Here is a 22,176-nt window from a genome sequence, read left to right as displayed (position 1 = left end):
ATAAAGATATTGGACTTTTGAAATTCATATAGAGGAATAGTCAGGGAGTTTCAACACCATACATGTTCTCTCTGCCATTCTTAGCTTCAGAGACAGAGATGATACTAACACTTGAGAAGTGTGATTTTTTTTTTTTTTTTTTTTGCAGGGGGGGACAGAGTCTTGTTCTGTCACCCAGGCTGGAGTGCAGTGGCTCGATCTTGGCTCACTGCAAGCTCCGCCTCCCGGGTTCACACCATTCTCCTGCCTCAGCCTCCTGAGTAGCTGGGACTACAGGGGCCCACCACCACGCCCGGCTAATTTTTTTGTATTTTTTAGTAGAGACGGGATTTCACCATGTTAGCCAGGCTGGTCTGGATCTCCTGACCTCGTGATCCGCCCACCTCGGCCTCCCAAAGAAGTGTGATTTTTAATCCTAGCTTGTTTTTTCCCCCAATTACAAAATAATAAAACAAAACCAAAAGCAGACAAGAGATCTCTGGCTTTCTTAGGAAAGCATATTCTTAGCCCTTCACTAAGACACAGATGTAATTTTTATTTTGTAGACCAGAATCCGGTTAAAACAGTATAATATAATGTTTGTTAAAAGAGCAGATATTGAGTGAAGAGTCTAGTAAAGCATGGCTTTATATCTCTGCTAGGCGAATATTAGCCAGGATGTTCGCATAGGACATGTGATACTGTCTACACAGTCACTAAATATGTGCCCAAGGAGAGTTCTTTCTGCCTATATGACCTAAGAGTTCTTTTTAGGGTGAATCTCATCAATAAAATAGGCCTCAAGAAGCCTATTTTCATTTTGAATGGGAAATATCTAATTTGCTCTTTTATAAAAAGTTATTCCCCATTTATATTTTTTCTTTCTATGCTAAAAGAGGTAAAACACTAGGATAATGCCTGAACACTGAAATAAATGCAAAAGTGACTTTCTAGTTTAGGTGTACTTTTCTAATTTACAGAACACATTAAGTTCAGGGAAGGTGAAGGAGCTAGAAAAAACAAATAATGGGGGAATTTTACCAGCTCCTTGCTGCCTTAATAGAGTTTTAGATCTAGGTAGCACAGGAGCCTACACATTCTGTCAAATGGTTGCTTGGACATAGATGCTTGTGACCGTGTGCTTCAGAGCAACATCTAACTAAAAACGTAACTTTTTTATAGGAAGGATAGAAATGTCTCATGGAAGAGAATGTGCCATAATGAGAGAAAGCCAAAGTGGATAAGGTAAACCCAGGACCCAGTATTTCCCAGCATGATGTCTGTCACGTGACCGGGTCCAGGTCCCAATGAGATCAGACGTGTTTGGGGTGAGAGGAAAAAAAAGGGATCTAACCCATAAGCTGTCATTGGGAACATAAATATTACTGTTCTACCATCTCTTTACAATATTTTGGCCAGAGCTAGTAAAAGAGCTCCCTGCCCTTTACTTCACACCATGATGTAGCCCCTGAGGGCTTCAGAGGCCAAGGCACTCAGCAGATGTCCTAATTGCAGAAGTCCTGGAGCTCAACAGTGATGTGGATTTTCTGTAGATACAGATGTGTCCAGAATCAGCACAAAGGTTCACAGGGAGAGGCAGGCAGCAGCTGTCCGGTGCTCTGCTGCCTGTGGACTTTCTTGATATCCTTGAGAACCTGTGTCCAAGCACATTTGAAATTCCCTTAGGGCATCTTCTAGGAAATCCAGAAAGGTTTACTTCAAGATGCTGTCATATGTAGGGGTAGACAGGGGCCAGAGACGATGACATGCAGTTTATTTCAAGCAAACGGTCTCATTTGGACTCACAGTCTGGTGAGATGCTGAGAAACCAGAGACAAAACATTTCCCATCCTTCTTTCCCTTTCTTTTCCAAGCCCCCCTTCCTCAGCCCTTTGGCTTCTTTGGAAACTTGTTATTGCTGCCTTATTTCAATGATTATTATTATCTTGTGTAAAGATAGTTTAAAGTGTGAGAAATATCACAGCCACATGTACACACAGAGGGTGTATTTAAATATATCCAGAGGATCAATTACAACCTCACATCAATTTTGAGCATTTTCATTGCATGTGGATCCAACGCAGAGTACTTTAAAAGGCTAATTTTTGTCTCAATTATCATAAGCAACAAAAAAGTTTATTTTTCAACAAAAGAAAAACTAACAAGAAAGCAGCATCACAAAACAACATCTAAGAATTAATAGCTAACTGTAAAACTCCATCGGAAATAATCCCCAAAGTACATATGTTAGGTTGGGGAAAGATGAATAGAAATCAACAAACATCTTAGAAATTCCGTATAAACATTTAATCATCAAAAATAAGCTGTATAGATAGTTCCCAGAGGAGTATTGCAGGAAAAATATGTTCCTCACACAGATCCATTGATCTTCAATGGATTTTCAGGACTAAAATATTTGGTGTAAAACTGGCTGGTGAAGCCGTAACTCTACTGAAACACGGCAGGGAGACCATTCGGACAATTTTCATTCATCCTTTAAGCTATGGTTCCTTAAATAATAAAATTGCATCTCTACCTATACCCAGTAGAATTTTGATTTCATCTTTCTTTTGAAAAATAGGATCGCTATAATTTAGAAAATATCTTCTCCTCAAATATATGTTGTTACCATTAACACACTTAGCAAAATTGATCAATTGAGCAAACATTAGTTACCTAAAGTGTGGTATTAGTCTGTCATCATGTTTCCACACAGTAAAATCCTAGAGAGGAAGAGGGATTAAATTAATCAGTAAACATTTGAATGTGGATCTCTTTTTATAAGCTTTAAAATCTGCTAGGTCGTGAGCAACATAGTAGTTTCTGGGATGTTATGAACGAAGAAATAGATTTCATTTGAGCCTACAATGAGCTTAACACTTAAGAAGACAACACAACGGGAAGAAGAACAGCATGTGAAAACTGATAATAAATATAAATAGGTGGCAAATTTTGAAGTTAAGAAGAAACAGAGAAAATAATTGTTAAGAGTCACATGAGGTTGATCTTAAAATGGTTTGGAAAAATGAACAAGTGCCCGGGAAATAAAACCACTTTCTTTAATCCAGTTCTTCAATTACTACCAATAGAATGTGGAGTGGGAGCTGTAGTGTGAAGGTAGGAGGGTGTCAACCTCTTTGCTCAGGCACTCGTGTTCTATGTGGCCTTTGTCAAATCTCTCAACTGCTCAAATATCCATTTTTTTAAGTGAGTGAAAAACAGTATGAAATTTTATTTTAAAGGACTACTTTAAGTGAAAAAGAATGAAAACTTAGAGGGCTATTCTGAAGTTCCAGTGAGATAGTGGATATGGATTCCTTTTATAAACAGATAAAAGTATTACAAATCTGTGTTGCTATTATTATTCTATTATTGAACTTTAAATACTAATAGTTCCAATTATTAATGACACAAATAAAGATGATATTATTCAAAAACCTCATTCTTGCTTTAAATTAAAAAAATTAAACTTATGTTTTTGACCTATAATATTTTCTTTTAAAGAATTTTTATTTGAAAAATTTAGCAGTTCATTCCTCCCACTAAATTATATGCCTGGGCTCTGTGTGCACTGTGTGTGCATGCGTCTGTGTACACTTTAATAATTTTCTTCATTGAAAATAATAATTAAATTTTAGTTAAACAGCTGCCTATCTACTACAAATGATCATTGTTAGATGTTGAAACTGACAAATTGGAGTGATGTTTCTGGACCTATACTTCAGTATGACATCCAGCCTACTGAAGGTCTATCAGTCAGGTACTGGCTAGCTACTAGACAGTGATTTAAGGAAGGATCCTAGCAGAACGTGGCTTTCATTGCAGGCATCAGTTTTGTTACTTCCTTTCTGTAAAATATACATTTGCCTACCTATTGTCATTTTGAATTCATTTTAAACACCTACACATCTGTTAACTTGAGATCACCTTATGTAAAATATTTGGCCGTGAAATCATAGCAGCATTAACTTTACTAGATCTCCATTCTTTCTAAATGGACATGTAATCTATAACTTCAGATAATCAGAGAAAACATTTTGTATGTTCAAAACTCTAGCTAGCTACAAAAATAATGAAATTTTAAATAAAATATGATTCGTGAACTACAATCTGTGAACTACATCTCACAAATTTACTTAATTCAGAAAATTTGGTCCACCCATTTCTGTTTCTTTCTGCTTTAAAATGAGACAATGAGATAAATCAAGTGATCAAGTGTCTTGGCAGTAAATTAATCACCATTGGAAAATCATTTCTGAATTTTTTTCTTCTTTCTGCACTGAGCAAATTTGTTTGACTTTAGCGAAACAGAAATATGTGCTTTTCAACAATGTTTTAACTATTAAGAAACAATACAGGTTGTTAGTGAGTTGCTTGAGATTAGGGACAGTGTGAAGGATGACACAGGAGTTATTTCTGCACAGGCAGTTGTGACCTTTAGCTCAAGAAAAACTACATTTTCTTGACTAAGCAAAATTTCTGCCTATATTATAGCCAATGCACTTATCTAATTCATCTAGGAAAGATTTTTGAAACTCTGTATTAAACATATTTGCTATTTTGACAACATGGTTATCTACAATACAGCTGAACAGATGAAAGTATAGATAATGGGAAGTGGTTTTGAGGTTAGCAGTGTGCAAAATAAACTGTTGAGTTATAAATAAATGCATAAACTTCATTTTCAAATTTTCTTTTTCTATTAAAAAATACAAATGTCCTTACTGTTGAAATTGTCCCTCTTATTTATTTGTTGTTTATTTATTTTGTTTTGTGTATGTGCATCCATATGTGTCTGAAGGTTTGGATAAAAAAATATTCAAAGTAAGAGATTACGTTTTGGTAATACCACAAATAACATATTGATTCTTGGAAGGTGATTGACACCACATAATGTAGCCTGTCCTTAAATCCAGTAAATGAAACAGCAAACATAATTGGCATAATTGATCTTTAAAATCCATGATAACAAAGGAATAGGGTTGAAAATAAATACTTCCTAAGATCGCACTTAATTACACTGTCAACTGGATATCTTTGAACATAAAGTACCAAAAAGGAACCAAGTGCTCTAATCAGAATTCCATTAAATGCTAGAAGAAATAAAAATACTTCGTTATGTTTCTAAAGTCCTTTGAGAGCAGATTTCTTTCCTGTCTGCATCACTGTTGCCCCCTGAACTGCGTGCAGTTTCAGCTTAAGTTGGCTTTTAACCAGTATTTGTTTAAAAGTGAATGAATAATTATATTTGCCTTTTAGCAATCTAACCTAGGGAAAATGGGGAAAGGGGAGAGTTTTAAAATGCCATTGATATTCAACAGATATTCTCCAACAAAGTAAGCAGTTTGTAAACACTGATATAGTATTTATCAACAAGTAAGGACTAATAATGTATGGAAATATTTTCTTGTCATGGTTTGCTCATACCTGCTCAATAGTGTCCAGTGGCTAGTATTTTGTCTTTTCACGTATCTTTCTACACTTATGCCAGTAGGAAACATTTTTTTCTCACCTGGGGGATTCTTTCCTTGGTAGCATCTCACCTCCCTTTCTATGAAAACACCCTTCTTTACAGTGTCTTATCAACTAAGGACACTTTTCTGAGCTTCACAAAAGGGCAACAAATTAAAATTCTAAATAGTTCTCTGCTACTATATTACTGTGTACATATTAATAACCACAATGAAAATACATTACATATAGTATTATATGATGTATATAAGGGACACAATATAAACATGATATGATTAAATAGTAGTACTCCACCTAGCTCCTAATCAAATTTCTTCCCACTGAGAAATCCAGACCCTCTCTTCTCACCAAATCTTTCAGAACAACGTCAGTTCCACAGGAGAAGAACAGACCAGCTGCCAAAACACTAGGATATTCGCATAAGGGAAAGAAGGCTCTCTCTTCATAGATCTCATCTGTAAAGCCACATGCGAATTTATAACAGTACGTTTTTCAAAAGTATCATTTGTTTCTTTGTTATTTAGCCCATGTAGCCCAAAACATGGAGGGGTGCACTAATAAAAGCACCTTCAATTCAATTACTCTGCCTCTTTGCATCTTCTGACTTTGATATTGGGAGGTAATGCAGACCTTCACAGTCAGATCAGGACTGGAATATGCAGGTGTTGACTCCAGTTTCCTCCCAGAAGAAAGATTCAAAAACTTAGGGAAAACTGATTTGTTTCGTGACATATTCAAGGAAAGATGAGTCGGTGTATTTATCCCCTAAAATCTGCCAACCCACCAGCTTATTTACTTAACGCATGATTTTACTTTCACTTATACAAATGCTGTCACAAGTAAGAGTAAAAGGTGAGAAAGAAGGCAGATGTCAGTTGATGTCACTTGGAGGATAATACATATTGGAATGACATCAATGCTGATTTACTGATTGAACTGAATCAGTTCCCATGGGGGACTGAGAATGCAATCCTTAAAATTTCAGAAGATAGAATTATTCATTCTTCCTCTATCCTTTTTATTCCTTCTAGCTTTTGAATCAGATGAAAAAATGGGCTGAGTGTGGCGGCTCGTGCACTTTGGGAGGCTGAGGCAGTTGGATCACCTGAGTCTAGAAATTTGAGACCAGCCTGGGCAACATGGTGAGATCCTGTCTCTACAAAAAATACAAAAATTAGCTGGGCATGGTAGTATGCACCTGTAGTCTCAGGTACTAGGGAGGCTAAAGAGGGAGGATCACTGGAGCTAAGAAGAATAAGAATATTAGAGAAATGGAAAAAATATCTATACTTGTAAGTTAGCATTTTCAGAAATAAATTGAACAGATGGAGAAATTGCAAAGTAAAAAATATTTACATAAACCTGTGTGAAAGCATTTCTATATAGAAAAATATCCATACAAATTAAAATTCACATGACAATCTTTCTAAAAAATTAAAAATGCATAATTGACAACTAAATGTCTTTAATATAGAGAAAACTTTAAAAAATAAAAAAACAAATATTTAATGAGAGGAATAACTAATGACTGTGAAGAAATAATTTATCAAAGAAAAATAAACAAACCCCTACCAATTAAACATGAAACTGTATATTCTCACTAATAAAGAAATACTTGTTAAAATTAATGGATAATATTTTCATTCACAAAATTGGTAAAGATTAAAAATAAAAAAGGAAAATCAATGCTACTGCAAAAGTTTGGGATAATGAGCAATATGCGTCATAAATAGTAGGTACATACCATAATTTTATGGAACTTTTCTAGGATGGGAGTTTGGCAACATTACTCTTAAATTAAATTGACAGATACTTTTGAGCACCTACTCTGTGCCAGGATGTCTGCTATATGGTGAGCTACAACAACAAAGAAAGAGATGCCACGTGCTCAAGGAACTAAGCTTGTAGTTTGAGAAGATAGAAAAGAAACAATGTCAGGAGATGCTAGGTGTCATGAGGAAGAAGCAGGCTTGTTATGTCAGAGGAGAAGTGGTGAGGTTTTCAGATCCTGTAGCCTGCAGCCTTTGAAAAATTCTGTGGATTTCACTGTGAATGAAAAGGGAAGCCGTTGACGGTTTTGGGTGGAGAAGAATCATGACATGACTTGAATTTTGAAGGATTACTCTGGGATTCTGTATGGGACAATTTGTTATGGATTAGGGAAGATGGGAACTGAAACCAGTTAAAGAAGCTGTGCACACTCAACTATAGGAGTATAAATGCTTAAAGCCCTTGATGTGGGTTGAGTGATGATCCCATAAATATATGTCCCCTGGATCTTGCAAATTTGACCTTATTTACAAAAAGGGTCTTTGCAGGTGTAATTAAGTTAAGGATTTTGAAATGAGATCATTTGAATTTAACTCAATGGACCCTAAATGCAACAAGTGCCCTCATAAGAGACATAAGGAAGGGCACACAGAGAAGAAGGACACATGATCCTGGAGGCAGAGATTGGAGTTATGCCATTTCAAGTCAAGGAATACTTGCAGCCACCAGAAGCTGGAGGAAGCAAGAAGACATTTCCTCTAGAGTCTTTGGAGGGAACACAGCCCTGCTCGCACCTGGATTTAGGACTATCTGAGATACACGCAAAAACAGTACAGATAGATCGAAACAGAGCTACACTTAGAAATGAAAATAAATAAATTATTAGTACATGCAATAACTGGAATAATTCTCATGGGCCTTTTGCTGAGTAACAAAACAAATCTCAAAAGCTTGCATACTATAGGAGGCCATTTATATAACATTTTTGAAATGGTGAAATTATATGGATTCAAACAGGTTGCCAGGAGTTGAGGATGGTGGGGACAGAGCAGAGTGGGTATTACTATAAAAGGTTAGCGTAAGGGAGGTCTTCGCTGCAATTTAATAAACTATTTTGAGTTTGGTGGTGGGTACCCAAATTTACATGTGATAAAATGGCATTGAACTACATGCACACCTTCCACCAGTGTCCATTCTGTTTTTGATATTGTTCTATAATTGTGTGTAATGTGGTCACTAGGGGAACCTTGGTGAAGAGTACTATTTTGTAATTTCCTAAGAATCTATAATCATTTTATGCTGATATATTTTTAAAACATTATCAAGAAGGCTTCAGCTTTTTGGTGTATGTGTCCCTAACTTTCGAGAAATGTACAAATTAGGACCAACTGATTTGATTTTTTGAAAATTTCCTGAATAAACTATTGTTTTGCATGTATACCTATAAAATGACTCATTACAGTTTTAGACATATTATGAACCACTTCAATAAAACAGTAGAACATTATTGCTGTGGCATACTACAGACCTTTTAAAATTCTACAAAAGTCTGCACAGTTACATAAAAATGCATATAAATTACCCATTTTTGTTGGAATTATTAGGCTTTTAGAATTTTTATTTGATATTTTTCTGACTTTCATTGTTCTCTTTTTCATTATAATTAACAAAAGACAAATATTATAATGTTTATTAAACATATGGCATATATTAATGTAGCTTACATAATGAAAAATGAGCCGTGGTCTTATCCCCAGGTTATGTCTCCTGAAGGAATGTTTAATGATGTTTCCCAGGAAGCTTCATGGCCCTACAGAAATGGAGAGTCCCTTTTCATCCATTCTCATTAAAGTCCTTCCTATATACAGAGAATGTACTCCAGAGAAAGAAAGTACTGTATCCATCGGATTCACAAAAGCTGATAGTCTCAAAGAGATGCTTAGCTTAGAGAATACTGGTGCTCCTGTCACAACTCCATGCCTAGGTTAACGAGTAAAAGTAACCTACTTTTCAGTAAGAGCATGAGCCAGACCAACAAGCAAGTAACAGAGGCCCTGAAGGCTGTCATTAATATCCTACTATATCTCAGGTGACATGAACAAGGTTTGAATGTAACTATCACTAAGCCCATTCACTCAGTGAAAGTGATTAGTGCTCTCATTAGAAATGAGAAACTAGAGATTTATCATAATCTTTTATGTACCGTTGATGGTTCCTCACATTTAATTACATATTACAAGTTTTATACAGTGTTAATTACAGTTTGTGGTTTTACTCGTTTGGTCAAGTTCACGGAACACTTTTGCAGGCATTGTTATTTTTAGGTAACTGAACTAAGAGAACACTAATTGACTATCTGATTTGAGATTCTGGTATCCAAAGACAAATGAAGTGGACGAATAGTCAATCTTAATGTTATTCTCCCTGGATGTGCTACACAAAACTCAGATACATTTTTTCTGTATCCTCACCACATAGGGTTTCCTAATGGGAAACAATAGGACTTGAGAAAAGAAAGCTTCTTCTCTTTCCTTTGTTGTATGAAAAGCTGTATTCACTGAAGTAGCTTATACTATATGCACTTCATTGTAATACTTCCTATCAGAGTTAGGAAGACCCTTACCAATAAAATTGTGCCAAATCCATATTTCAAGGGCTCTAATATGATTAGAAAAGATAATGGGGTCCTTCATTTAAGCTAGAGACAATAGGATTGTTTACGTATAATAATGAGTTCATTTAGAAAAGGACGAGTCATAGTGAAAAAGGTTATTTTTCACTTTAATCAGATATGACTTTCCTTAAAACTTGCCTACTTTAGAACAGAGAAGAAAAACAATTACAACATTTAGGTTAAATATGCTGGTTTTCTAATGTCAAAGTAAAGGCATACAAAGGAAAATACATGTGAAAATAATTCTAGCCCTTGAATTTTGCATGAAATCAGCTTCATATACGTATGTATTTATAAATGAGGTATTCAAAGCACTGATTCATTAAATATGACACCATGTGAATGTGGTATCTGTAAATGTAACAGTGGACTTGAGCTAAAGCAGTACATTAAGGAAATTTATTAGCAAATGTATTAATAAGAGGAAGATTTTTTGGTTCTATTGCAAATAATAATTTTGCTAACTTAAATGTGTTTGTAAGAACGTATTTAGAATTGCATTTATATGATTATACTGACTTAATGTATAGCAATTTTAAGAAGTAAAGATGTATAGAGATCAAATGCACTGGACATTTCAAGCATTTTTAATTAATTTTCTTTTTCACTATGCGAACATTAAAATAGAGAAAAACTCTCATCTTGCCAAATTGGATTAACTTTTGCAAGTGTTTTAAATTTTAGAAGACAAATACAGTTTTAAAAAGACACTCTAGAGTGATTTTTTTAAATCTTGACTAATTTAAAGTTGATGTGACCTTTTTAAAGGTGGTGACATTTCTAATGCTCAGAGAAAAACTGAAGAAGTAAAATTTATCTAATGCAAAAACTTAGCACATCTGTTTGAAAACTCTTGAATTATTTTTCAGTAGCAACCTGCCACATTTTAACTATTCTGTTATTCAGGTATCTACATGATGCATTGTCGTGGGAATATATAGTAAAATAGGTGTGATGGATGTTCATGAGTTGTGGGCTCCTTTTTGTATTCACTGGTGTCCATCCTATTTAATTAAGTGTCCAAGCATCAGAGACAGCAAAAAGAGTAGTCATTGGAATGAGTAAAAAATAGATCCCCTCACAGTGAGACAATCTGAGGAGGATTAATACTCACAATGAGACCGACTGAAACCATTGAAGTCTTCAGAGTGGGTAACTTAGATGTGGAAACTGGAAGTAAGTAGTGATAGAGAATAGTATGATTCTCAGTAGTCCTTTCATTACTCGTAAGTAACCTTCAATCAAACTTTCCAACTTTGCCATGTAGCACATCAACCCCTGGCACCCACCGTGGTCCTTCCTGAATAAGAAATGCCCTTATTTTGCCATATTATACTGATGTGCCAACAGCCCTGAAACGATCTCTCTCTCTTTATTCCGTTCTGTTTGTCGTATGCATAAACTTACACATACACAACTTGTTCTTTTTCTTTGCCTATGAGAATTTCATAATAGGTCTTTCTAGTAAAAAAGTCAGAAAATCTCATAATAATTTCTTAACACGTTATCCATTTTTCCAACCTACATTGACCTTTGGTTCTCTGAACCCTGATATCTTTTGTTCAAAACATTACATTTAGCACTCTATCACAGGGAGAAAGGAACTAGCATTGATAAGCATGGGACAGGTCCTGTGCTCCTCATGTATGTGTGATAACTTAATATTCTCCAAATCCTGTGAGGTGTTGTTAATTCCATTTTATAATAATGAATAAATTAGGTCTCAGAGATGTTTATGCACAATGACGAAAGCCTTACACCTGATATAAGGTGGTCCTTAGATTAAATATCCCTGTGCTAATATAATGATTTAAAGTCATCTACCTAAATTGGAAAGCTGAAACAATTAACAGTACATCATAATGTAATATGATATAGTGAATATGTTTAAGTTTGCCCAATATAAATTGTTTCCTATCTCAAAAGCTTCTTAAAGGTAGTAATAATGCATATAACTTGTGTAGCACACCTACTGTCATGTCTGAAACTAGTAGCTCTAGTAGCTCAATAAATGATGAATGAACAAGATCTTCACACCTCACAGACCTGAGATGAACTTCTCAATGGCAGGACACTAAGCATTGTTGAGTGCAGAAAAATTTACAAACAGTATGCTGTGTCTGTGCCTCACTCCAAATGGGTTAAGTATTATATCTTAAGTTTATCACATACAGGACACCTCATATTTTTCATTTTGTGACTTTGATTATACTTTTTTCTTTCTGGTTGAAATTATGTATGCCCTTTACCCCACCCATTTTTAGCCAAAACAATTGACTAAGTTTGAAAAGCCAGTCTATTCCATCTCTTCCAAGAAAAATTTTCTTGTGTTTTTAGATCACTCCCACTGACCTTTGAGGCCAAATTTTACTCTTTTCATTTTAATTATACACTTATCTTAAAACTTTTCTGTGCTAATTACTTTCGGCACTAAATTATAACTTAAAATGCTCTGGGATCTGGCAGGCTTGGGTTCCAATATCGATTCTCCCCATTAGCAGCTGGCCAAATTAATTTGTCTGACTTCAGTTTTCTCATCCAGACATGCAGGATATGTAGATGTGTGCATGAGTGTGTGTGTGTGTGTGTGTGTTAAGTAAACACCCATTACAGGCCACTCATTTATGGGCCTGAAGTGTATGAATAGTACGACCCCTGGGCTGCCTCTTCTTAGCAGTTTTACACAGCATGCACTATGGCACAAACAGCAGGACATTTAATTGAACTTACTGCTTTCCACAGTAGAGACCTAATTATAGCTAAATTCTATCAGAAAAAAAGATGTCCAGTATGCTACATGAAAGTTTTTGAACACCATAATTTTGATCCACTGAAAATTGTTTGTAAGTAGCATGTAAATGGTGTTATAAGTGATATGGACATTGTCAGAGCCAGAAGTAATATGCACTTTATTTGCAGTATTCCGATTTACAAGAGACTTATTTGACATCTCTAGAGAATGACTTGTGTCAAGGAATACAGCAGGGAAATTAAAGACATCACAAAATATAATGCATGGGGAAATAATGCAGCCTCCACTGGATTATTGAGAAAATGTTAGAAAATGCCAATGGGTAAACAAGAATGCTTTAGAAAGAAGCACCTGTGTGTTGTGATATACACAGCTTTGCATTAGACAGTTGGGTTACTAGCCAGCATTTTACACAACCTTAGAAGAAGTTTTCCTGATGTCAAATTAGAGTCTTTGCAAATGCGAAGAGCAAGGAATATCTGAAAATAATAAACTTAATGAAATGTTATCCTATCCCTGAATGGAGTGAGAGAAATGAAGAGATTAGATAAGTTGGGCTTACTGGGGGTAGGATAAAAAGGGAAAACACCCACTTAGAAAAGATCAGAACTGGAACACCAAGACGACAGGAATTTTGAGCAAGTCAGATAAGATCATTCTTTTAATTACAGTGTTTTAGAAGTTATCATCAGATGCTCAATAAGAAAAAAAATTGAAAATCTATTAGAGGATTTTGTCTAAGAACTCGATATATATAGAGAGAGTTCTGCCTAAATAAACAATATACTTAACCATATTTAACTTTTATTGTAGAATACATACTAAACAATTTGTAACAAATTCTTGTGAATCTTTATAAAGCCGCAAATTGAAGATCCCTTCTGAGGTTCTACATATATGTATGAATATAGACTTGCATATATAGATACACACATACACTATGTATGAAGTATACATAATACTTCATATTGTTGGATAAAATATATGCTACCAATACATACATATATATATATATATATATATATGCAGACAAATTTCCAAACTCTATGCTACATCTATGCTTCAATCCAAATGGGTTAAATATTATATTTATATAATATATTAATAGAATACAATTTTATTAATTTGATATTACTAGTATTAAATTAATATAAATATTTTTACATTTTATTATATTAAAACACATGTTACCATATATATGTATATAATATATATTTTATCCAACAATATGAAATATTCTGGTGTTTGGAATGGGCTGTTTTAAATGATATCACTCAAAAAAATTTTTAATTATAATTCCATGTGAAGATCCCACACTTCACTTTCGCACCTTGCCTATATATATGGTAAAAGCCTATTACTAAACAATTATTTTCCAGTTAATGCATATAAATTGTGACATTCAGGGACAAATAAAAAAGATGAGAAATTCTGGCTTTTTTCAACGAGTTTATGAGCTATTCTCAGCTGATAACTATAGCGTTGAAAATCTACTAGCTTCTCTGTAAGTCATTATTAATTAATTAGTTTCACTGTCTCCCTTGTGCTATCTAAGCTGAAGACATGGCCAAGATTTCAAAGAGTAATTGACAGTAGAGTGACAACACTAGAGATGGCACATGCCTTCCTTATTTGTTCAGGATCTATTTAGAAAATATGTAGGCCTTTTGAACGTATTCATTTATTTGTTTATTTCTACTCATGCATAGAGTACTTCCTAGGGTCTTGTACAATAAAGGGTATGTGATGTTGTAAAGATGAAAATACAAGGGGGCTTGGGAAGAGATGATGAAAATTAACACTTTCAATTTAAGAGCTAAGCTATCCAATCAGGAGGTCACAGGTGCTAGAGTGACACCTGGCTCTGTGTGGAGCCAGGCAAAGCATGACACTGACAAGGACACTTGTGCTTGCTGAGGCTTCTTTGTTGGGAGAATTCAATCTGGAGGGCAGAGGTGAGGTAATTTCTGGCAAGGTGAATGTCATATGCAGAGGAATTGATGCATGAGAGATTTACATGAGAAAGGTAAATGATTCAGGACTGATAATGTCAGGGAGGGAGGCTGCAATGGACAGAAAAGAATGGCTTGAGGGAGAACATACATAATAAAAAGGAATTACATGTGAGAGGACAGAGACAGGAGCATGTTCATGCATTAAGTATAAGGTACCTTTACCCAGGGATGGGAGACAATTGACGGAAAGAGGGTGAGGGAGAGAAAAGAGAGTACACATTTGATAAAGCAAAGTGTCAGAGAAGAGGCTGGGCTGACCCTGTTCAGAGACGTTGTCTTTTCTCTGTGGAATAGGAGGTGCTTGAGAGGAGTGATGATGCTGTGGATTATTGGTGTGGGGAATCTCAGGGGAAGTGGACTGCAGGCGACTGCAGGCCAGTCAGAAATTTACAGGTGGGCAGAGACTGGAAGACAGAATAGCCACAGGGATGAAAGGGGGAAAAAGCAGATTTAAAAGGAATCACTGGGGATAAACTGACAGTTTTTGTTACCAATAAGGAGAATAAGCATTAGCGTGGAAGTATGGGAGTTGCCAAGAGCAAAAGAGGAATAAAAATTGAGGGATGAGAGTTTTCCAGTAAAAGTAATGCTTTATTTTACATATGTCAGTATATAGGCATTGACTGGTTTAAACCAAAAAATTCATCTGTTTCAGAAATTCAGCCATATTATAATAATTTCATTCAAGTTAAACTGGCTGTCTATATACCTGTAGTACTGATGTTCTTGGTTACAGAATAGAAACAAAACTTAGACCTTAAATAAAACAGAAAGTAGAGGGGTTTGGGGAAGATGATGAAAACTAACACTTTCAATGTAAGAGCTAAGCTCTCCAATAAAGGAGAAAGAAGGTAGAAACTGCAGATGTAGTAAGCGCCAGTGGTGGAGTCTGTTGAAATAAATCCCAATCCAACTGAAAGAAAAAGAACATTAGAGAAAGATTCAGTGAAATGTGAATAAATTTTGTAGTTTAGCTAAAATAGCATTAGACCAAGATTTTTTTTTTTAGTTTTAATAATTTTCCATGGTTTTGTTCAGATGTTAACATATGAAGAAGCTGGCTGAAGGTTGTGTGGAAATTTCCTGTACTATTTTTGCAGTTCTTCTGGAAGTCTAAATTATCTCAAAATAAAATGCTAGAGGGAGAGGGAGGGAGGAACAGAGAGAGAGAGAGGGAAAGAGAGAGAGAGAGATTACATCTAAAAGGTAGACTTTAAAAATCATTGAAATCAAACCCATGATATAAAAACCTACATGATATAGCTAACAAGTGTAATGTAAATATAAAAATACAATAAAATAAGATTTTTATTGAATGTGCAGGTCCTTCCTATTTTGAACATAAGAATTTGTATTTTTTGCCAAGTTTTTACTGCTTTATACAGTACTTAAAGTACTAACAGAAGTGATATTTATGATTAAACAGTAAATGGAATCACATGAAATATAGAATATAATTGAAGACCATGCAGGACTTACATATTCTAATTAAAATCCAATTTAAAAATAAGAGAGAATGATCATTTTCCATTGTTTCAGGAGTCCCAAATGCTTGAAAGTGAAGATGAACAGAATGAAAAATATTGTGCTTTCTGTATGCTTCATGAAGGCTTTTCTTTGTAAGCAATAACAAAAGCATAAAGAAATAAAGTGGAAAGGCCACTGTTGGAATATCAATAGATGAAAGACCATGGTACTAAGTATAGCTATTAATAATCAAAAGCTCTGGAATCTAATGGTACCCCACAGATATTTGAGGAAGTATTATTTAGAGTTCTTTATCATCATGAAGGAAAAATGCAGTTAATTAGTCTGTAATATATTGAACTGTGTCATGGTATGAATAATTTTAATTGTTGTCAAAGTAAAGTATTTCTATTCAAATCCTGCTGTTCACATTGAAATTCAAGTTCAGTAAAAGCTAGAAAGAGAAAGATAAAAATTGATTAAACTACCCAAATGATATTCTCTTTCCCCTTAAAAAGACCATTTATAAATGCCTCAAAATTAATAAACCTAGAGGACAATCTTTAACTAATTGTTATTATACAGTCTACAAAATCAAACTTATTTTGCATACAATATATTTTATTGTAAAAATAGTTATTAAGTGTCTATTATACATCAGAAACTGTTCTTGGCATTTGAGATATATTAGTGATTATATAAAAGCAGCATATCTCGCAAAGCATATACTCTATTTAATTAGTTATAACTTTTTTGGTTACAATTAACTGAAAACACAACTCAAATTAGCTCAAGCTGAAAAAGTATTTGTTGACTGAAATAATCTCAAAATTCAAGGCATGGGACAACCAACGCTTAAGCCTGGACTCTCATTTCTCTTCATATTTGAGCTCCATGCCTGCCTCTTGGATTTAATCTTAAGCATCAAATAGTATTAAATATGACATACCAAGGCTTTAGTCCCTAAACCATTTCAGATTTACAGTTTATGGATAAAAAGAGAATTTTTTTTCTGAGAACTCAAATTTACAATTGAATTTTGTATTATTATCTTTGAGGGATCATATGACAATATTTAAATGATTTATTTTTCTAATAAATGCAAAGCATGAATTAACTTACTTCTGGATTTTGCACTCCTTCTGATACTGGGAGATGAAGTCGCATTTACAAAAAACACGTGGACTGGATTTTGATGGCCACAAATAGAAAGATACTACAGAAGGAAATTGTAGTACAATTAACATTGTTGTCCCAAAAAACAGTGGCTACTATATAATCAATTATTTTCTCTGAAAATAAAATAAGAATTTTATCAAATTATTCTAGTAATGGGAATGTTTATATAGTATTAGGCATGTATATTGAAATGACACTTTTGCCTTTTTAGGTAAAGATGAAGAAGAGAGTGAAATATTATAAAACTTAAGAATTCATTCATTTACACACATACATACGCTTTCTTTCACTTTGGAAATTTAAATTGTTATACGGAAACATTTTCACTGTTGAAGATACTTCTTAATGTATACAACTCTAGACTTAATGAGTTAAGTTTGGGAATGGGCCCTAAAAGTAAGACTTTTTGCAAGGAAATTTGAGAGCACATATTGGCCAGAGACACCACAAGTTTGCTGGTCTCAGAAGTTTCCACTGATTTCAACCATCTTCTGCATACCAGAATAAACTTCAGAAATATTAGATACAGCTGTCGAATTTGTTTTCTTTAAAATTCTGAGTGTTAGTTCCACCCAGCACATCCTTTCGGCTCTGAAGTTACGGAACCCTATCTTTTTCTTTTCTTTCTCTAGCCAAGTTTTAGCTATTTCTCACCGTCTGTCACAGTGATCACTTCCTTCCCTTTCAGCAGTTAATTCTTATATATTTAATTCCCTTTATTAACGCTCCTCTATTTGAAAAGCCAAGCAAAGATTCTCTTTGCCTCACTGAACTATAAGTACCACATAAGAATTATGAATGGAGGAGTTTCTATCGAGAATAATAAATTTTTTAAAAGTTACAAAAGGATTTCAAGGTAGAGTTATAGGAGATAATCTGAAATAATCATCAACTAAATCGATATAGATCATAAAGTAATATGGAAATGTGACGAAAATAACGTAAAATACAATTATAAGAGTGCTTTCTTTTGGGCCAGCTACATTTTAAAAATCAAATTTAATCTAATTTAATTTAATCAATCCATTTGTTTATAATATTAAAAAGATACTTTTTTCCCATAAGTGTTTAGTTTTAACTGTTACAGTTTAATACCCTGGAGGATGTGTAAGTATATGTTTATATTTGTTATCCTTAGGACGGATTCAATTCAATTTTTTTTTTTTTTTTTTTTTTTTTTTTTTGAGACAGAGTATTGCTCTGTGCCCCACACTGGAGTGTAGTGGTGCGATCTCGGCTCACTGCAACCTCTGCCTCCTGGGTTCAAATGATTCTGCCTCAGCTTCCTAAGTAGCTGGGATTACAGGTGCAGGTGCGTGCCACCAGGCCCAGCTGATGTCTGTATTTTTAGTAAAGCTGGGGTTACACCATGTTGGCCAGGCTTGTCTTGAACTCCTGACCTCAGGTGATGTGTCTGCTTCAGCCTCCTAAAGTGCTGGGATTACAGGTGTGAGCCATCACACCTGGCCAATGAATTTTTTCTGTATTTTTTTTTTCTGCATTTAAGGTAAAGGACCACACAGTAAATCACAAAGATGAACATAAATAATTTTGATAAATAGATACACATATTTATCATGAAAATTAAGACATATTCAGAAATACTAGGCTTTACCTCATTTAAAACATAAGCTCACATGTTGAAAAGTTATGATGATACCTTGGAAGTTCCAAAGAAAATTTCAAAGCTAAAAACGTTTAAGTAACATACAGGAGCATGGAAATTCATGCATCCCCTAACATCCTAAGAAAATTACAGTTTTTGCTGTCAAATGAAAGAAATGGGATTAATAGGTATTTTATTTATAAAGATTAATAGTCTACCAGATGAAATTGGGGAAAAAATCTTAATGATTAATTTATTTCTTTTTTAGAAACATCTCAACCTTAAACTTTCTTTTGCTTTCATAGGAATTGGCGAAGCCAGTAATTGTAATTTTTAAAAATGAACTGTTTATTATACCCTCTAATGCAAGAAATATTTTTTTACTTTGTATCTCTTTACCTTAGCCTTCATTAACATTCATCCACTTAATATTATGTTTATTACATAGAACACTGAAAATAATTTAAGTGCTTTAAAAATTATTTTTTTGCTAAAAATATAGAGTATTGAATTGCATGGATTCTTTCCCCAGAACAAGGGTAATTTGCTTTTTGGTTTGAATTCCTCATGCAAGTTTCCCTACATTTATCATTTTCCCCTTTCAAGCTGAATAAAGAAACACACACACACACACCACACACACACACATTTTCTTTTTTTTTTTTTTATTATACTTTAAGTTCTAGGGTACATGTGCACAACGTGCAGGTTTGTTACATATGTATACATGTGCTATGTTGGTGTGCTGCACCCATTAACTCGTCATTTACATTGGGTATATCTCCTAATGCTTTCCCTCCCCCCTCCTCCCACCCCACGACAGGCCCCGATGCCACACACATTTTCAATTAACTGGAGCTCTCATTAATTATGTTCCATTAATTAAAGTTTTACCATGCTTTAGAATTTGAATGTATATAATACATTCGAGATAAAAGGAAGAGATAATTTCCACATGTTTTAACCTAATTATTAACAAGAAACAATTATCCAGAAAAAAATATGCCCCATCCCTAGAACATACCCTCTCTCACCCAGTTAAAAATAGTGGAATAGATTCTGTATTTTTGAGTAAATAGTGAGTGAAATTACTTTAGATAAATACTTGCGTTAATTTTTTATTGCTGCTATGACAAATTACCACAAGTTTAGTGGCTTGAAAAAACACAAACACACTATCTTACAATTCTGCAGGTCAAAAGTCCGATAAGAAACACATTCCGCTAAAACCAAGGCATCAGCAATCCTGCATTCCCTTCCGGAGATTCTAGGGAAGAATCCATTTTCTTATTTTTTGAGTAGTGAGAGCCCACATTTCTTGGCTCATGGCCTCCTTCCTCCAGCCTCAAGCCCTTATCATGTCCCATCACCCTGGGCCTCTTCTTCCTCTTTGAACACCCGTGTGATTGCCTTGAGACCACTCAGAAAATCCAGCATGATCTTTCTATTTCATGGTCATCTGAATTAGTTCCATCTGAAATCTTAATTTCACTTTGCCATATTTACAGGTTCTGGGGATGTGTCTGAGAGGCCATTATCTGATTAGCCATTGTTAATAAAATTGATATCAGCCGGGCGCGGTGGCTCACGCCTGTAATCCCAGCACTTTGGGAGGCCGAGGCGGGTGGATCACGAGGTCAGGAGATGGAGACCATCCTGGCTAACACGGTGAAACCCCATCTCTACTAAAAATACAAAAAAGAAATTAGCCGGGCGTGGTGCCTGTAGTCTCCGCTACTGGGGAGGCTGAGGCAGGAGAATGGCGTGAACCCGGGAGGCGGAGCTTGCAGTGAGCTGAGATCACGCCACTGCACTCCAGCCTGGGCGACAGAGCGAGACTCCATCTCAAAATAAATAAATAAATAAATAAATAAATAAATAAATAAATACATACATACATACATACATACATAATAAAATAAAATTGATATCACATAAAAGCACTAGACAGTGCAAACCAATAGAAGTTTTTGAAATGACAGAAGTGTTTTACATCTGTGTGGTCCAATATGAAGAATAAGTTTTGTATCTGAGGTTCGAGGGTCCAAAATTATTCTGGTGCCCCTGTTTTTCAATTTGTATTCCTCTTCCATTCAAAATTCCTTGACCACGTTATTATTACTCCATTTGCCAACAAGTGTCCTTCGTTATCTGATCTGAAATCCGTGCACCTTAAATTGTTGATGAAAACTTAAATATTACCTGAGGATTTTATTTTAATAGGAATTATCAAGTCTTAAGGAAACAGCACAATATATAAATTGTAGTATTCACCTTCAGTTTGAAGAGATGTTAGGGGAGGCAGAGGCATAATTCTGCTGATCCTGAAATCACCTCATTTTGGAAACACACTTCATCTATATTTAAAACTAACTCTAGTGTCCTGTTCTAATATACTGTTATGGAATTATGTTTATTTACCATATAAACACAAGATAAGAACATTACTATTTATTCACTAAAAAAACCATTTAATGTAGTGGAAAGTCATTGTCAGAAGCAACTATTACAGGGCAATAATATGATAATAAATTACCTAATTTCTAGACTTTACTGTGTGTACATTCATTTAAAAACAGACACACACTTATTTATATCACATGCAGACATGTAGTTATTAAACTTTTAAAATTTTATGATATAAACAATCTATACATAAAATTAAAAGTCAAAATAAATACATCCATATGCTTGACATTCAACCTAACAGTTATTTAAAAGCCACTTAATGCTAGACCAGAACTGTCCACTGAAAATATAATATAACCTGCATATGCAAAGGGAAATGTCTTCATAGACACATGAAAGAGTAAAATAAAACAGGTGAAAAAATTAAAAAATATATTTTATTTCATGCCATATATAAACAATATTATCCTTTCAGTCTATAATCAATAGGAATAAATTATTTTACCTTTTGCATGCTGAGACTTGAAATTAGGATTTTTATTTTATACTTACAACATCTCTGAATTTAGAGTAGCCATAATTCAAGCACTCAATATAACATGACGCTCATGGTTATCTTATGAACAGCTCAATATTAGACAAAGGAGGGAGCCAATGATAGAAATGAAAATACCATAACTTCAGCTGGTTTGCCTTCTAATGGAGTAAATTATGTACATATACAACTAAGACACAAAATATAATATCTTAAGATAAAAATGAGGACGGATATTTTACAAAGAAAAGTGATGAAGAAACTCATTCCAATTAAGGGGACTATCAGTGATTTATAACTTTCTCTTTCATAACATAA

This window comes from Pongo abelii, chromosome 17, assembly GCF_028885655.2.
Source record: "Pongo abelii isolate AG06213 chromosome 17, NHGRI_mPonAbe1-v2.0_pri, whole genome shotgun sequence".
Lineage (NCBI taxonomy): Eukaryota > Metazoa > Chordata > Mammalia > Primates > Hominidae > Pongo > Pongo abelii.
The sequence above is the reverse complement of the archived record's forward strand: the minus strand, read 5'-3'. Positions refer to the sequence as shown.